At 48.3% G+C, this 19,364-nt stretch overlaps 1 protein-coding gene across 5 annotated transcripts in view; it reads left to right on the top strand.

Moving 5' to 3' along the window:
- LOC124407118 (zinc finger homeobox protein 4) overlaps positions 1-19,364 on the top strand; it is a 197,439-nt gene that overhangs the window by 159,010 nt on the left and 19,065 nt on the right. The window lies entirely within an intron of this gene.

Raw genomic sequence — 19,364 nt, 5'->3', positions numbered from 1 at the left:
TTCCACCGCGTGGAGTCGAACCCTGGACTCGCGACGGCCGGGGTGCGGGGCGCGGGAGGAGCGTAACCTCAACTCGTAAAAATATACTTCCAGGGACCCTCTTGGTCCCGGCTACAGCTCGGCCCGATCATTCGCAATAAGTCGGGAGGAGTTATTGGCCCCCGGAATGATCTTGAACTACCTCCAGGGGGCTTCTCTCCCTCGCTAAGTCAAATTCGAACCTCTCAGGCTACGGCTGTTCGAGAAGCGACGAAATAGACGCTGAGCAAAACCGCGGGCCCATTCTCACAGTTCTCACATCGGGATACGTATAATCGAACAGTTGATGAATGCCAAACATCATGCAGTATTAAAAAGTGGAGAACATGATTTCCTGGATAACTTGGCATGATAGTTAGCTTGGCTTCGATTTCAAATTTCTGACAGCACTATTGCCGGAGTAAATCTATGTTTTCGCTGTTAGAGTAAACGTGACATTCTCTCCCACGAACAAGAATTAAACGACCGTTTGACCTGACAATGAGATATCGTAAGTATTACTTTTGGACAGTTCGGATGAGGTCAAGAAGAGCGAACAACGGGATTGTTCGATGATAATCGACTAAGAATAAGACCAACTTCAACCTCTTTCACAACAACTTCTCTTATACACCTATACCAGAATACTATTACGCTTTGTCGAGTAGCAACAAGCGGTGTTCAACACTGGATATCGGGGACCACCGAGGAATTGAAGTAGCGCTGGATTGACACGGAGAATTTTTTTACAGAGTAGAATAATTAACCGAATTTCACAGACCGGCGTAACCGAATCCGTGACACAATGGAACCCGGCTTGAATCTCGTCTGAATAGTGATCTCCGATTTAAATGGGAGATGATGAAGTAAGCCAAGCACTGGCTTTGGTCACCCATGTGAAACTTCCGAAACGAGGTCATCGTCTCCGTGACCTCTGGAAGCAAATGGTCGACACTAATTGCTCGGTGCAGTACACTTTTTTTCCATCTATTCGGAACGACTAAAGCTGGATACAACAAGTGTCATTCGGAATATTGCGAGTTCTCAGCCTCGCCTTGAAAGTGTTAAAAATAGTCGAGATTCCGCTATTTCCTACTACTAATAAGTGACGGCACTGCCAATTTAGTGTCTGCACACAGGTTATACGTAACATGTATACGCAGGGCAAATATAAATGAATCGAGCTGCTAGAAAAAATCCAGAATGAGCAATGAATTTGATGTGACTGTGTTCATAGAAATATCAATTCCGCCTCAGTAACCGTTCAAAATATGATGCAAAGTTACCGTCTCAACATTCAAGGATGAATTTATTATCAAACGTATAAGTACAGCATCAAAATGAAAGGCCAAACCAAGTGGACCAGCTGTTTATCATTGACGCAAATGAGTCACCAGAGCACCGACTGAATGCAAATTCTAATACACAGAACGAACGTGAAGGAATTACGTTGACACGATACAAGTTTTTGTCGTCGAAGGTGAAAATCCTGAGATCTTTCTTTGGCTCCTGAAACCCGGAATCCAAACCAGGCCCAACAAGATTAGCCCCAGTTGAGAATGTGCGCGACTATCAAGTACAAGTATCGCGACACGAGCGGCTGGATGATCCGGGTGCTCCGACTCGAATTAAGACCACGGGGTGAGCGGGTAATAAAGACGTTACCCCGTAGGAGCGGGATAAATTTAGTGGTCTCGCCGCGTTCTGTAGCCAAGAATCGGTATCGGTCGCACTGGTTAAATACGGCCGGGCCCCGGCTGAAGCTGGTGGAATGGGCGGCCAGTAGGTGTTGGACACACAGCAGGGCGTGGGTATACGGGGTGTCCGCGATGTTCGAGCGGCGGAAACGACCCGGGCTCAGATTCGGAGGCGTCTGATCGGGCACCCACACGCCGCGTACCCCGGCTCCACACCATCCCATAACAATAAATAACAGCTTCCACGTGTTACCGAGCGAGATATTCTTCGGCGTTACCGACCGCGCCCTCTTCCCCTTAATCGAGACTGTGTGCGCCAAGTTAAGACGTAGACGGATCGTGAGATGAAAGGGTCCTTGCGGCGATTTTGAGCAGGCGAAAATCGAGCACTTACATTTCTAGTGATTTAGCTAAGTTATATTCTTGGAATAGATACAGTGTGAGAAATGATCCTGGTGAAATTGACGAAAATTCGATGATCTGGACTACTAAAAAACTATTCGTTTCATCAATTAGATCAATTAAATAACGGATTGTATCGGGTTGATACCAAATGTATCATTCTATCTCTGTAGAAGTTCTCACCGTAATTTTTCTCACAGTGTAGCTCATGGGATTGGAATTTCGAATAACTGAAAAATGCTTCGAGGCACTACAAGATTCGATTTGTACACAGTCAAAATACCGAAAATTGTGACATCGCGATTGAAAATTCATTCTCTTGTTATTAACGATTCTATGCTTTAACTATTTTGTTTTTTGGCTAATTCTTTTCGTACTTTTTATTTTTGAGATTGTGACTTTATGTCGCGATTGTAATATATTAGATAAAGTGATATCTCAAATTTCCTGACTTTCCAAAAGTTCAATTACCTTCGAATTGTGAATTTTCGAGCATGCTGATTCTATTCTTCAATTTGCACCGTTCGGACCATTCTAATATCTAGTTTTTATAAAAAACAACTTCTGAATTCTTATTTACTAATTACCAGAACATCAATTCTATCGACCTTTACTGTACCTACGTACTAATTCTGCTACTTTGAGAGTTCTCGTCGCTCCCTAATTCCGATCATTGCTCCTCGTATTCAGCTATCTCTCTACATCTTATCACCCATCCTCTATAGTCGGTTCTTACGTAAACGGGTTCTCTATGGTCGGCGATCGCCACCTCCAGGTGGCTTACGCGAAAAGAGAAGAACCAAGGAGGACTCGATCGCCCCAAGCCCCGTCATTAACAGATTCGCGGACACGCTGAGGATTTAAAAACCATCCGGTACTCCGGAATCAGTTTTTCCTCAGTAGAGTGGTGGGCGTTCGGGATCACCCGCGGCTTAGCTTGACGAATCGAGGATCCGGGAACACGCATCATCCATGTTTTTAGACCGGAATTTGCATCTCGCAAACTTGGGGTCGGTTCGTCGCAGCAGCTTTGAAAATAGCGGTGAGGTAATCGTGTTGTCAATTTTGCCAAATTATTAGTATATGATGTAAGTGTACTTTCCTCCTCGTTTTTTAACTCCAACCTCCCTTGACTTTAGAAATATCAGGAACAACCGATTTGCACAGTGTCAGCCACTTCTTTAAGTTTTACATTGGGATTGTTTCGACTGCTCAAACCAACGTCCGACTTACTCCACTTCATGAACCCAGCATTTCCAGAGGTCGATGAACCCCTAAATCCAATCTTTCCGCCGAGTTTGGCAAACCGATATCGCTGCAATATATTGCATATTGACAAGGCATTCATCCGAGTGATGGATAAGTGCAACGCACTTTTGTAGCGCGTATCACGATTCTTTAGCCCCTGGTAGCCTCAATCAGTAGACTTCATTGTGCAACAGAAGTACACTGCACGTGTGAAAGTGCCGGAATACGTTAAACGGAACATGAAACTCTCTGAGGCTCACTGTTCGGATGCATCCTACACCAATCGTCTACCTGATTGCCACGGAGATGAACCACCTTGAGGTGTTGATGACTTTGGGTAATATCATATGAATGGGATGAGAAAGAGAGAGAATTGAGAGTCTTGCAACGACGGTATCGACGCTAGTTTGGCGCGGTGTATAACTCGTCACGAATAATTAATAAACAAGAAGCTACGGAATAAATTAACGGTTCGTTAAACGACAGGGTAAATATCCCCGTATCGTTCGGAAGAGGTTCTAATTGAGACGCGCCCTAGAAGAAGAAGACGAAGAAGGAGAAGAAGAAGAAGAGAACAGTCCTCGCCGCCTTCCCGCTAACGCTTGGTGTCAACAATCAGCGCTCTTAATTATGCACGCCTCTAATTACAGGGGAGCCGTACGGGGGTTGTGGCGGGGCGGGGAGTGGTGGAGAGGGGGGGCGCTTTCGGGACCACTTAACGTTTCTTACACACCCGTTCACCCGTTCGTTCCTTCCTTCCTTGCCTCGATCCTCGTCTCACAACCAGCGCCGTTCGCACCGCGAGGCCAGCTCGCGAGTTTGTCCTTAATTTATTTAACTAATCACGACTGGCGTTAATCGCTTAATTACACAACGCTATAGGGCTAATGGCTCCGCCACGTACCACGTACCACGCACCTTCCTTCTTACCCAGGCACCCGCGTATCCGTTTACCGCGTCGAGACGATAATTGTCGTTCGGTAAGTGTGAATCCGATCTTAGTAATTGCTTCTTGCGCTGAGGTTTAATTTTTTTTTTTTTTTTTATGTTATTTTTGTTTTTTTCCCTTCTCTTTCACTTCTTCGAACCTGTATAACTATGCTCTTGCCTTACACCTCTAACCCGCGAGAAAGTTACGGTATGGTGAAATAGTCTCTCGCAAGTTAACGTCTCTTCCATCGTTCTCGGTACGCCGAAGCACCTAGCTCATCAGTTCGAATGGTTATAGAATTTCGAAACGGTTTAGCCCAACGTAGGCTCGAAATTCCATGATCATTCTGACAGTTGACCAGCCTCGAATGCAGATCACTCTCCTTCCCTTGTACATTACACATGTAACGTACATGCACCCTGCGTCTGCAGGGTGATTTGGGGGTCACGTATAGGCCGGAATTTTTCTCATTAGATACACGTGCACGCGCGACCCACCGCTCGTCCCATGTGGCCAATCCGACCGCGTGTCGAGAAGGTCCGGGTACTCGAGGATTCCGCGATGGCAGGTCGTCCGAGTTTGCGTTCGCGTGCTGGGGTCGGAGACAATCAAGTAATGCCTGCTCGGTATGCCTCTCGTCCTCGGTGTCCCGTGCGCCCGGCGCCTCCTGGGTCCACTAGGCGTCCCGACGCCGCGGTACCCGCTTTTTTATTTCACCCGAGGCCTGAATTCTTCATTGGCACAGAAGCTGCACAGCGGTTGCGGCGGATGCCGCGTCGATACCTACCTGCTCGAGCTTTATCATCGGCGGTGAGACGTTTTTACTTCTCTATACCACCGTGCGTGCGCTGGCACAAGGGGTGTATTAGCAGGCGGTGGGCGGGGGGGTTAATGGTTATGGCTAAAAATAGGGGGTATCACCGCGAGGTATTGATTGCTAATCGGAACGCCCAGCCCCCGGCCGAATTATCATTACCAATGCGAAAGCAGGAAATTCTGAGTCATATCGGCCGGGTGCGGCACGCCGAACGATTTCCCCGAGCTTTTCTCGACCTAATTAGATACATCCTCGTTATCGAATGCGGCGTATAAGCGACGACGCTTGAAGGGAATCGAAAGTTTATGCGAAAATTAGCGAGGTGCCGATCCGCGTAACGACTATTGGTAGTCGGGTGTATAAGGGGGCTGCAGGGTGAACAGCGGAATCCGCTCTTGTTCGCTGCCGCGTGTAATACCCCTTTCAACAAACCCTTTCAGCATTCTCGGCTATATTTAGATGGCCGGCATACAGCGGTATGAAAAAGCGTTACCTACAAAGCAAACGTAAACCGGGAGAGAAGACTCGGCCACACTTTACGAGTCTGCCACGGTCGTAGAATGTATGCAGCTATGTGTTGCGAGCGAGAAAGAAGGGGGTGGGGGGGGGGAGAAGGAGGACCTTGTAAGCAGGAGTTAGTGACGAGCTCCGTTCCCTGAATACTGAACCGAGTCGGAGAGAGAATCTCCGGAGACGGACGTCTGGTGGATGGATGGACGTAGCATGGACAGTGGGACCGACGAGCCGTCCACCAAACTGACCGAATAGCATGCCGGCCGCCCACCCCCGAGAACCAACCGGAGGCCACATGCACAAGGATAAATAATTTCACACAGCCACCGTTCGCCGCGTTCACGGAGCGCCCGAGTCCGGTTTACATTTCAAATCAGTCCGCGCTTATACCGCCGCGCCGCGGCCTTATACGTATGCATGATCGGCCGCGAGCAGGCCGGAACGCAGTCAAAATAACCGCCGCGAAGATCAGTCGATGCCTCGGAGCTGTCGGGTGATCCAGATTTTTTGGCACACCGGGGGCGGGTAACTAGCTCTCCAAGGGTTGATCGAACGACGCGCGAGGACGAGGCTTCGGGGAGCCCTTCTCCTATGACAATTCGGGAACGGGGGTGAACGGGAGCAGTTCGATTCCGAGCCGATTGTTGACATAAATTAAACGCGCGGGGTCGAATACACTCCGAGACTCGGGTCGACTTGGGGCGGGGAACTCGGGGCTTCGAACCTACGGAAAGAAGGACGTACCCGGGATCCCCGGGTCGAGTCGGGTCGCTATGTGCCCAGGACACGGGTGTGCGCTACTATGCGAGAAAAAACGCTCGGGGATTTGAATACGTCGGTGGCGATCGATTCCCTATAAATAAGGATTCCGGTGATAATGGTGTTTCTTTGCTGGGGAGAGAAGAAGGCGCGGGTCGGAGGGAGACACCCCATCCTTCCTATTCTCCTCCGTCCCCGTCTACGTCTCCGTCTCCGCGCCAGGGGCGGAGGGAGAGGGATGGGGGATGGGAGCGCCTATCTCTCCAAGATAACGAGACGGCGCGAGGTTACGGGTTGGGTCATAAGGGCGCGGTCGACCCGACTGCAGTCGTACGCCAAGGTCGCGGGGTTGAGAACAATTACGAAACGGATCGGGAATCGACGAGCGTCTGAGATCACTCCGAGTCTCCGTCGGCTGAGATCCTCAGCGATATTGCGTCGCGCAACCCGCGGCGAACGGGGAAACCGGAGTCTCAGTAACGGCGACCACATGCCGTCCAAGCTGGACGTAATGCGGTAATAATTGAAGTTTTTGTAAGCCTAGCTGCCGAGCGACGACTCCGGCCACACCGAGGCCTCGACAATTATCTAGCAAATGTTCTGCCGGGTTGGTATGTTATACATGTATGTATGGACGTATACGTGTGCACCGCACCGTTGGGAAAACAATTATTATGTATACACGTAGGTATCATTTCAAACCGGTCCTTCTTTTTTCCTACCCGCGACGCGGCGTAACGATCGAGAGTTTTGACGGCACGCAGTTGACACTTTGCTTCGCCTCTCGTTCTATTTCGTCGAAGCGACAGCCCCCGAAACGTACGTCTTATAACGGCACCGACTGCGGAGCAGCCGTTCCTTCCACCTAGAACTGAAATAAGACGAGAGGCCGACGGGGTGAGTGGAATAAAAAATGAAGAACGCCACTCCCGCCCCGTCTTTGCCCGGAGTCTGCAGGGGTGGAAAGAAGAACACTCGACTGACTCACACACGGCCCGAGCACGCTGCGCGATATTATTTAAAGGGGACTGAGAGGGGCGGCTCTAAAGATACGGCAGGGAGAGAAAATTGACTAAGGCAACTCGACTCGCCCCGGAGAAAAAGAGCGAGAGAGAGAAGAAGCGAAAGCGAGCGCGGCAGTTCGTGTGTAAACTTTTCTGAATTTCCTTAGGCAAATATTGCGTAGTGCGCCTTCGTTGGGGGCGGCCCACGGGGCCCTCGGGGCAAAGAAAATGAGATTTTTTCTCCAGCGTGCGGGCGGGGTGCGAGAATGAATTTGAAATTAGCTCATACAGGCCGTCTGCCCGCAGAGCCTTGGCTCCGGTTACACGCAGCGTGTCGTTATACTTTCTGGGCGTTTGGGGTTTCCACCCTTGCGAAACGCTCGACCGCGACCGCTGCAGGATCCGCGGCCTAGATTCCGCGCCCGGATAGCCAACTTCCCGGCCTCTATTCTCACTCTATTTAGGTGGGTACTCTCTTTCGGCAACCCCTGCAACTCCGTACGAGCCGCGGCAATCATCCCTTATATTCGAAGCTCGCCGAGTTTTCCTTGATATTTTCCTTTTATTCCAGGCGTATTTTAAAAACTGCCGTTTGACATGCAAGAGTTTCTTTCACTTCCTTCCGTCCGTTTTCCCTCCGACAGATCTCTCTTGCCTCTTTCTTTCAACTCTGTTTCGATCCTCCCACCATTCTCCCCCGGCCGTTAGATTTATTTCGATTACTTTTTCACCCCCGGTTTCATCCCCGTCGCCCCGGACGCCGACCCCAATCAAACTCGTTGTCTCGAACTTTTTTCGGGAAAATACCTTATACAACCCCCCTCCCCCTCCCCCAATCTCATTATATTGGCTTTGTTCAATTATCCATGTATTTTCAATGTCGCCTCCGAGTCCCTCGGCACCCCTTCGATCAACCCCGAAGGGCGCTGAACGAAATTCGCAAAATGTCACCAACCTAATAGCCTAGATCAGCACCCTATACTAAAAAACAAATGGTTCAATTTATCGAATATGGCGGAGACAATATTTTTTCAACTCAAATAAATATGGTTTCATTCAATAGCATTAATTACTTTTCTGATCATTCTTTTGTTCATTCAAAACATATTTCTTTCGCTGTACATATTCGATCCCTATCACATATATTTGGTAGATTCAACACGAATCCCTTCTCCCTGTATTCATACAGCACCTAAAACTCGACGGTTTTTCCAAATATATAAGTTTCGTCAAAAATTCTGGCGGCAACGTCATTCTTTCAACCCCTGCAGAGCGGTGGCGAAGGGTCCGTGATCAATTTAATCGCATCGGTAGGTAAGAGAAGGCGTACATGTTCAAGATCTGCGAAACTCCAGCCTTGCGGGGTAGAAAATTATTTTTCGCCTTGATTGTGATCTCCGGGGAATATGCAGCCGGGGGTGGGGGGATGGGGGGAGGGGGAAGGAGAGTCTAGATGTACCTACGATGGTCTCTAGATCCAGAGGGAGCAGCCAGCGATTGTCCGCGTTTACGCGCCCGGTCTTCGAGCCATGAAATATCAATAGCTTATTACTAATATAATCTTTTCCCCTCAATGCTCGCTGATTGCCGGGTACACATGTGCGGACGGCATGCAGGCTGCCCCTCCCTCCGCATAAAATATATATAAGAAGAACTGCGCGGTGTTTCTGCACCCCTTCGCAGAGTTCGCGTTCTTCCCTTTACTCCTCTCATTTTTCTTTTGTTGTTAGCAGGCTCTTCCTTTTCCTTGTTCACGGGGTTCTTATTTAAGCGTTTAACATTTGAGATGACTCATCTTCATCCCGGCACATACTTCCCGAAGATCATCTCTCGGCGCTCATTCTTTCTTAATCCGGTCTTTCGGTCGTTTATATACAGAGTGAATTCCTAAAGACTGCATGCTTCGTCCTCTGCTAAAATTTAATGCGCACGCGCTGCAAACCGAGAGCAATTTCTAATCTCAAACCGAATACTGTCGACATTTTTGAGGTCAGGGACAGTCTGTCGTGTCTGTACTCTTGGATCGTAGCATCTGCGCATCAAATTTCAACAGACGACGGACCATACAGTCGGTAGGAATTCACTACGTTTAAACGAACCGGCGTATAATATTGACGATCGGAGGCTAAACTTCATTCGATGCAGAACAACGGGGCGATTGACGACCGCGTATCGGCCCCGGCCTCACGCCCATCCTTATCGAGAAGAACAACTCGCGCGTTTCAGCCACCGCTGCAAACGGTCGATCACCGCCTCCGAGTATCCCGCTATGGCGGGCGATAAAGAGACGCGGGTCAATGGGAGAGTATATATTCAAGAATCGCGGAACAACGGCCACAACTCGGCGGGCCTGATCTTTCTCTCTCTCTCTCTGTCTCTCTCTTCCTCCCGATTATAAACACGAGGAGGAACGGGGGCTACATACTGTTTCGAGAAAAGATGACCGGGGTCTATCGCGTCCTCCGAACTGCGCTGAAGGGGAGGGCGGAGCAAAAAGTTGAAACAATCGGTAGGCTGATCCGGCCGGAGGAATTAATTTCTCGACGACTGTTGCAACGGCGGCTAGCTGCAAGGCCCCTGCTGGCCCCGGCATTTCGTCACACCTCCGCACCTCGGGTTCCCGTTCCTTTGTTTTAGCCGCGGTTAGCCTCTGTTTCGTCGCGGTTTTTCGTCCCCTTTTTTGCCCGCACGTTTCGCCACTTAACCCGAAGAGAGTGTCACGTCATCGCACCGTGTGCCCTCCTCTCGGACCCTCAGGCCCCGCTTCTTCCCGCACGGTATACGCGCTCCGGATCCTGACGACTCGACTGCCACGAATTTGACGGATCATCGAGCAATATCCACAATCATCATTGGCGCGGCTGATCTCAGGATCACCTTATAATTGTTTTCGATGCCTGTTCGCTTTTTATTTACAGAGTTGATCGGAAAGGTGTGTAGGTGTGCGGTGATCGTTAGTTATTTATTTTCTTCTTTTCCGTTCCGGTTCGATTGCCACGTCGCTCGGAGACTCGAAGTTCGAATCGGAGAAACAGAAATCAGGGACAATTAAGTCGGGCGCGTTCTTCTTCCCCCCGCGTCAATTCCTGCATACAGAACATGTCGGACAACCCGGGTAGAGCATGGCCGGCTGAATGGGCTCTGGAATGCGTCACCCTTCACCCCGCGGTAACCCACCCCCTTCTATACACAAACGTTATACACGTGTGGTCCACCTCTGCCCGCTCCACCTACCCACCCACGCCGTGTGTACCTACACGTATAACCCACCCGTGAAACTTGACTAGGGAAGTATTGAAGTTGCTCGCAAACCTGGGGTATTACGTGGGTGAAAGCCAAGCGTCGAACTGTGTTCTTTTGGCCTCCGTTGTTTCATTGTCAGATTTATCGAGCACGAAGTTAGGCACGTGTAACCCATTTTTAATCAACCGGACTAGAGTACCGAACTCTGCTTACTTAGAACAATGATGAATTGTACTTAAATCGGTCAAGGCGTGTATGCACAAACGTGATCTTGTTCGATGTCGAATCGGTGTTTCATCCTCACCGTTATACGTTGTGGTAAAAAAACGCAGAACCATCGTGTTGTACCCCAAGATGCGTCAGTTTACTACGAGTATGTAAAGCGAGGAAACTACTTTTTAGTAACAGTTGTTACGCATTAGCAATACATAAAGTGTTCTTTAGTATAGGTCAACCATTTTCAGTAATAACACCGTGGACGTATTATCCTTGAATCGCCAAACTATAATTCGTTGTCATTTTGAGGCCCATACACTCTACAAACACTCTCTACATTATTATAAAGTACTTTTGCACCAGGAGTACGTGACGTAAATTCTTATCTGCACTTTAGACACACTGACCTAACCCATTGCTGACTTTCGAGCATCTGGCAATGTTCGGGAAAGTCAATTTCCAGCTTGTTCGGATTCTATGGTATCTTGAGGCCGTCAGTCGTCGGTTCTCGAAGCTAGAGCTCGTCGCTTGCTCACGGTCTACCTGCCTCTAATCTCCATTAACGACGACTTTGCGCCGCGTCATTCGCCAGCCTGGCGCGTATAGCGTCGTGGCTCGATTAACGATATTAATTAGCGCCTTGCGCGAAGCGGCGAGACGTCGAGATCAACACCTCGAGTCGCTCGGATCTCCGGGAGCCGCGAAGTTCTTCCTTCGAAGGGTTTCGCGAGTCACGCGAATCGCCGATCGACTTCCGGGATCGCTTCCGGTTATGTAAGGGATGCCAATTATTCAGAGAAGCTGTTATCGCTGCAGTTTTCGCGACGGGAAATTATTTCTTATTCATACGCGTCAGCTCACGAAAGCGACGAAAACTTATCAGACAAATTAAAAGTTCGGGATTCGAACGCAGCACGGGATACGGATAACAGTGGGTTTCGAGCCTTTACCGAAAAAGAAATACCCAAGTAGAATCCAATATTCATATACGCATGCAGAGCTCGTCACGCGAGAATATGATCCGGCACAAAGAGCCGCACGAGTCTCCGGCTACCGGAAGTTCACTGATGGTCTTACCGAATTGCAGGAGCTGAGCTGTCGAGGTAAAAGCCAGACTATTAAAAGCTTCGTTTACAAAATTGCACAAACTCTTGTGCTGTTAGATGTATCGAAGTTGAGCGTATTCCAGTTGCCACCATGGTTTCAGCTCTTGAGTTAAAGAAGCTGCGGGTATATTTCCTCAAAAATGAATCTGAAACAAGTCTGGAATTCCATAGGAAATTTTGGTCGAAAAATGCGGCTCGTTCTTTAACTCATCCGAAACTACGAGAACCGGTGAGATTCCAGGAGGGATGAAAGGTTTAGTCGCGGTGTTCGCGAGTGGTTTTGATCTCAGATGAGGATCCACCAGCCCGCTAGGACCGTGACAAAAAACTTGGTCGCGGATCCGAGGTGGAGGTTTCGATGCGCGGATGAAGTGGATCGCAAGAAAGTCTCTCGGACGAGCTAAGTGAGTTATTTACAGGGTCGTAAGGATTTAGCAATGCGCGCGCCTCGCCCGGACTATAAAAATCTTATCGGGAGATCTCACGGGCTGCTCGGCTCTCCGCGGCCATGCCGAGTGCATCGGGAAGAAACATTTAATATTAATGCTCCGCAGCCAGGCCGCATCGCCCTTCTTCGCCTCGCTCAGGACTCGCTGCAACTGCAACGCCATCCTCGAGCCGCGCAGCTCGCACCTCGCCAGGTGTTTAATTGCCCGTAATTCGATGCCTGGTAGGTAACGCTAACCGTCGTTATTCCTCACCGAATGCAGATCCCGATCTCACCGACGGCGCTGCCTCGGTAGCGATCACAGTCATCGACCACCCTGCGCCTTGATCGTACCAAATCCAAAAACTAACTTTCGTAGCGGAGCAGTCTCACTCGTGTATGTATAACATATGGTTAAAAAAATAGAAAAGGTTTGTGGTTCTCGATTCATGATTTGGAGACCAAGAAGTCGCAGGCGAATTTTTTGCTATAACGGAAAATTGCTATTCATAGATTAATTATTTTGTCCAAGCGATTGGAGTCTCGAAGTTCTTTTCATCCGCTTTTAGCTTTCTTCGTAGTCGAGTTAATTCTGAATTCGACAAATTCGGCAATCTCGATGGACGATGCGAGGCTGATTGAAGTATAAAACGGTCAATCGATTTTTTGAATAAATTACAACTGTCAGTTACCGAACGCTTAGACCATTTTACCCGTTCCTTCTGATACTGTAAACGCGAGGCTGCCGCCAGGCTTCAGGTTGAAATTCAGGCCGCGCTCTTGAGTCAATCGAAGATGGAAAGAGAGAGAAAGGGAAAGAGAGGAGTAGAGGGTGAAAATGGAAGAGAGGGTCTTGGCGCACGCATAGCGAGAGAGCGCGAAGGGTGAGGCTAAGCGCTAATGTATTCACAAATCTTAGTTCGCCGTTATCATTCCTGGAGCACTCGAGGCCCGATCCGAACGCCGGGCGTCTCCCTCGCCCTCTTCCTTCTCCTCCTCCTTCTCCTCCTGATCCTCCTCATCCTCATCCTCCACGTGGGCGTTCTTCGCTTTGGGAGGAATTCATTTCGCAGACCACCGCGCCCGTCTGCCACTATCCGATTGCTTCGATTATCCACCTTATTTCTTCTTCCCTCGATTTCCATTTCGGAACACTCTCCTCCTCTCTCTCTCTCTCTCACCCTCTCTCTCTCTTTCTCTCCGCTCTAGAGAGCCTCTGTATTTTTCTCCCCGCTGACGCCGGCTTAGGGCCCACTAACGCAGCCCAAACGGAGTGCTTATCGCTCGCAAAGAGCGCTCACTCTCTATCTCTCTATATTTTCTATGCGCCTGCAGGGGATGAAACCGACGGAGTCATTCCGGAATATGAGATTTCTCGAGGGATGCGAGAGCGCGATGCGCCGCGGAGCGCACGTAGAGACGCGTGTATGCGCACCGTATTCTACGAGTGGAATGAGTGAGCACCGAGTCGGACAGATGGATGGATGGATGGATGGATGGACGGACGGATGGATGGACGAACGGACGGACGGACGGGTGTGTAGGTGCGTGTATGGAGACGAGAGGACATTATTGGATTCTGAGCATTCCCGGAGTTATTAAAATTCGAAGCCAGACATGGGGAGAGCGAGCGAGAGTAACGGGGGAGGAGAGGAGAGAAGAGAAGAGAAGAGAAGAGACGCTCACGAGAATATTAAAGCGTCCCGCGACTTCTTCCTTCTTTTAAGATTAGTCCCCTGCACAGTCGGGGAGGCGGGGGAAAGAAGGCCTGTCGTTTGAATTTCGTCCGCGAAGAGATGAAGACGAAAGCGGTGGAAGCAGCGAGCCGGCTAGGGGAAAAGGAAAAAAGAAAATTGAGTTTGCGGATAACAAATGGCGCTTTTAAGGAGACGAGACTCCGGGAGACCCGCGACTCTCTCTCCCTCCCTCCCTCCCTTCCTCCTTCTCTCATCCGAGGGGCGAAAAGTGCCATCGGAAATCTCGAGATATTAAAACGGCGCGGTACAGCTTCCGGAATTACAAGCACCTTATAAAATAGCGGTGCAATTAAAACCTCAATATTACACGGAATTATACATCCACTCTCGCAGCGTACCAATCACGTACACTTACAATCGCCAGCTCACTCGATCGAACGCCGGTCTCACTTGGGCAAACACGGAAATCTGCCTTTAATCTTTTCGCCGAGGGGGGCGGCACAACGGCACCTCAATGCCCCTCGAAAACGCGACGCGTGACGATCCTACAGCACACATCCATCGATCAAATTTTCAACAATAAACTATGCGGCATTTATCGAAAAAGCACACAAAATCCACGCGATGTATCAGTGTGAGAGATTCCAGTCTCTGGGGACAAACAGCCCTCCCCCTCCCCCCCTTATCCCCGAACTTGTGTGTTATATAAACCATTATGAGGTGCATATATGGATTGCAAACCCATCCTGATTCTGAATCGACTGATCGATGAGGTATTCCTCGTTAGGAGGGTATAAGCGATGATTCTTACGGGGTTTGACATTTTCATACTTTTTTTTTTCTTCGTCTATTTTTTAACGCGCGACAGTGCTAAAACTGAAAGGATCGGGAGAAGAATTTGTTCATCAAGTGATTAGAATGCGTTCTTTTTTTTAAACCAACCGCATTTCGACGTTTGTCATCCTATTTTGAATCAATAAAAAATTTCAACTTACTTCCAACCCTGAAATTTGCTATTAAAATCGGAGGAGCGGTGTAACGGTTTTGATGTGGGTATAATGTATCGGGTATTGAAAAGAGTTCTTTCAATTGATGCTGCCTGTACGTATCGATCTGAAATCACCATTCGGCGAACTCTGAGTCATCCGAAGTCGCATAAATCTTCGTGGTTCCTCGAAGGGGGTCGGGGGAAAGGACAATAATTAGGGCAGGCACCCCTTGCCTCGTAAATTTAAAATTACCTTAGGTACCCGACGCTCTCTCTCTCTCTCTCTCTCTCTCTTTCTCTTTTTCTCTTTCTCTCGCACATGGATATACATTACAGGGTATCGTGTATTGGAAACGATCGAAGGGGTCTGATCCGGCGGGACTAATTCACGCCATTCTTTCCGATACCCTTTTTGCGATCGGCTTTCCCCCGCGCCGCCCGTTTCTACTTTTCTACATTTGCAACACCCCGCGCGGTCTCCCCGTCCTCCGGGAAGCCCGGCTTTTCACCCTCGCTAGCTCGCGCAGCGCGGGGGCTGCTCGGAAGGCTCTCTAGTTTGATTTTTGGTTTGCATTGCTGCCCGTCGGCTCGGAAAAGCCTTTAGAGAGTTTTTTCCACATCGAAAAATCCCCGAAATATTCCACCGTCGTTCGCCCTCTTGATGCACACCAACACACCCCTATATACAGTCGACCCTCGGTTGTCCTGATCCTCGCGAAAAACTCTTTCATTTCCCGATTGCTATTTTATATAATTGCCCCCTAACCTCATGTTGAAAAACTAATAACGATAACAGCAGACGGAAAATCAATCAAATATTAAATAATTCATTTTCTTTGCAAGAATAAAAATATATTTTTGCAAATATTCAATCTTGTCAAAAGATGTTCAATTTAGTATGTTTTTCTTTCCAACAAAATTCACCAATTCTTCCACAGAAACTGTACATATTCTCTGTGTCGAAGAGAGTTACGTGGGTCTGTATCTTTTTTTCTTATGCTTCTAAACTCTTACATTATTTCTCGTCCCTTTTACTTTTCAACAATCTCCTCACTAGCGGGTAGAGAAGTAATAAAACGGTTATATTTATCTGTTTGATATCCGGAAATGATTAGGCGCTACCTCGTACCATTCGCTAAAGCGACGTGTGATGTATTTTTAGATTTTTCTGGATTCATATATTTTTTCCTTCTTTCTTTCCTACACTCTCTATCTCGCTCTCAACCCTCTTCTATTTCAGCGAGACATGCAACTCCTCTACCGACTACACGTATCGCGCCCCTCTTATTCAGAAGAGCGAAGCATGGATGCCGGGTATCTTTTTTTCTTTCTTCCTTTTTTTACATCGTATTCCTGTTCCTCTCCCCATATCTTCACGTCGAGAAGCCCCGGTCTCGAGTGATATAATGTAAAATAACGTGACAAAGTGGGAATCGTTATAAAAATTCTGGCGATACCTACACTTGCGTCGATGTGAGCACACAAGTTGTATACATACGAAGACTGCACGTCTAACAATAGGCCAAGCTCTACACCTATTACACTACAATCGCATGATATCCGACACTCGGGGAGGCCGTCGCGTCGCTCAACTCGTCGCTGATTTATACCGTCTTCCCCTGCATTTTCGGGGATGTTTTATATGCCCTTTACGTCGCGGTGTAGCGATCGCTTTCTCGAGGGGTGGTAAGGAGAAGGGGGAGCGTAAAAACGTGGGGAGGTTAAACCTCGGGGAAATTATTCAGCAGGCAAAACGGAGCTTTCGAAATTGTCCAAGAAGAGAAAAACGACGCCCAAGCAGTTTTTCGGATGATTAGAGGAGGGGGGTGCGGGATTTTTCATCCGTCGCCTGGATCACCTCTTAGTCTTCCAGCCCACGGAAAGGGTGTTATTGGGCTTTGGAAGTGTCGAGCTTGCGGTATTGGATATTTTTTAACAAGGTACGAGGGAGAAATATCATATTTCTGTAAAGCCCTCCGCCCGGTTCCAGGCAATCCCCCGCATCCCGCCCCCTCTCCGACTCGAAGGGATCGATCGCCTTAAACCACCCCCCCTAGCCATTGTTTCCGACTTCCCGTGCCACGGGGAAAAAATGAAAAAGGAATTCGGGGGAGGGAGCGAGGAAAACACACTGGTGTCGGTTCGGGCGCAAGCATCTCTGGGGATTTTATTAAAATTTAAATTTTATTAAATCCAAAGGAAAACCCACGAAATTTTTTCGCGGCCACCCGTGCGGGAAGAAATTCGGAGGGTTCGACCGAGCTTTATAACTTCCAACAAGTGACTTCGTACTCCGATTGAAACATCGGCTTACAGCCGAGATGATGAATAATTTCCCTAGTTTGGGCTGATTCGATGCAACGTGAGCAGTCCCGATCGTTTAGTTCGAAAATTGTTTGAAAAAAAGTTCTCTCAGGGTTTTCCAACTCGAAATTCACATCTTTGAACACTTCTTGATTGTGAAAGTGCATTTTAACATGGACTGCCCTAATCTCATCCACTAAAAAAGTTGCAAAGGTGATGAACAAAGAAAGTATATGACGAAACTCCCTATTGAGACTGCGAAAGTAACCCAAGCATGACAATTAGGCAACCAAATGATCAAAAATTACGAACGATGACCACTCAGGGTATAAAAATCGCAGCCAAGTTTAATCCTGATATAAAACTCATCTCATTCATTGCAGTGAAACACGTGTTGTGTGCACCATCGAACGCTCTCGGACCGATGATTCTGTGAGAGAAACTTGCATTCAGTGTGATTAGGCTCGTTGCGACGTGGGTGGATTTCTGGCCATGGTCCAATCGACACAGAGATGAAACGCGACTCGGATTTTATGTGCTCATTACGCTGATGGAAAGAAGGTCTCTGATTTATCAATTCGATTTTTTTTTTTTTTTTTCTTTACACAGAATCGTCGACGAGTCAGTCTGATACTGTGGAAGTGCATTAGTCTACGAAATTAGATTTCCGGTCTCTCGTCTGCGAATGATTGCAGGGACACAACTGGTGCAATGAACATTTGGATCGAAAAATCCAAATAAGATTTATTGAACGAGAAGAATTTGGCGCCCAAAAAACTTTTGCCTTAACGAATAGCAATTTCGATAAAATACGCCCATTTATGATACGTTCAATCGAATTTTCTTTACATATTAACCCAGTTTAACGCCACCAGTCATCAGCTCAATAAATATCCTGTAACTATTCTCCAATTAATCAATGATTATCCGTACCTATAGTCAATGCATGGGCACGTCAGCTGTGGTTCAAATTCACACGTGCTTTTTGGCGCTTTTGGGAAAACGTCTGGTGCAGACACAAAGGTATACAAAGGTCTACCGAAACGACAGGGTGCGTTACAAAAACTACATGTTGGTACATTTCGGTACCTATACCTGCCTCCAGTCATTCGCCAAGAGCTTAACTCCCAACCATGTGAAGAATGGATATTCGGGAGAAACGTTTGTACACTGCGTCAGTCGGTGTATCTGATTCTCCTGACGATCGATGACACTAGCAAATACCTGAAAACTGACCAGTTCCTGGTTCAAAGGCGACTCTTGCACTCCACCTCCTCGGCTCTATGCAGGGTATTTTCCTGATAACGGGTCGCGTTTCACGCCAATTATCAATCGCGTCCTAGCATTGGAATCGGCGAGGAAGATCGTCGACGTTCGACGGTGAGGATCGGGGGTCAAGAGGGGCGCGGGAGGAAGGGAGGCAGGTAAGGCAGGGGCACCCGGGGGTGGGGCTGGAAGTTATCTCTGCCCGTTATTTATCGCTTTCCGTTGTAGCCCTGTCGGGTTGGCGGGCGAACCAATCAGAATTCAGTGTCCCCGTGCCAGTCTGCGCCATCCGCATACATTATCGTGGCGAAGCGCGCGTTCGGCCATTGTCTTTCCACCGTTGTAAATCACATTTTATTCCCTCGTTTTCGTTTCATTTTATTTTATTTATATATGTACACCGCGCGGAAACGCCGCCCAGGTATATACTTGGATACCAAAGCAGTGCCCGCAACCTTACTTATGACTCCGTCATCTCTTATGTGCGTGCATGTGCTCCTTACAGACCCCCGCGGAATCTCGTCAGGACCAGGAATCAGCTACTGATCAGTTTGCGATTTCTGGAATCATCGTTTTTATTACATTTCTAGACCCAGCTACTTTGCACCGTGTTTCTCATCTGTTTGCGCATCAGATGCGGCCAGGTGTTGACTGTCAAAATTCGCAGGAGTCTAGAGATTATAATGTGTTGAAAATTTAAGATAGCTAGAATGTGACGGTTCTGCTGT

The sequence above is a fragment of the Diprion similis genome, chromosome 6 (genome assembly GCF_021155765.1).
Source record: "Diprion similis isolate iyDipSimi1 chromosome 6, iyDipSimi1.1, whole genome shotgun sequence".
NCBI classification, from domain to species: domain Eukaryota; kingdom Metazoa; phylum Arthropoda; class Insecta; order Hymenoptera; family Diprionidae; genus Diprion; species Diprion similis.
This window is presented reverse-complemented; position numbering and strand designations above follow the sequence as displayed.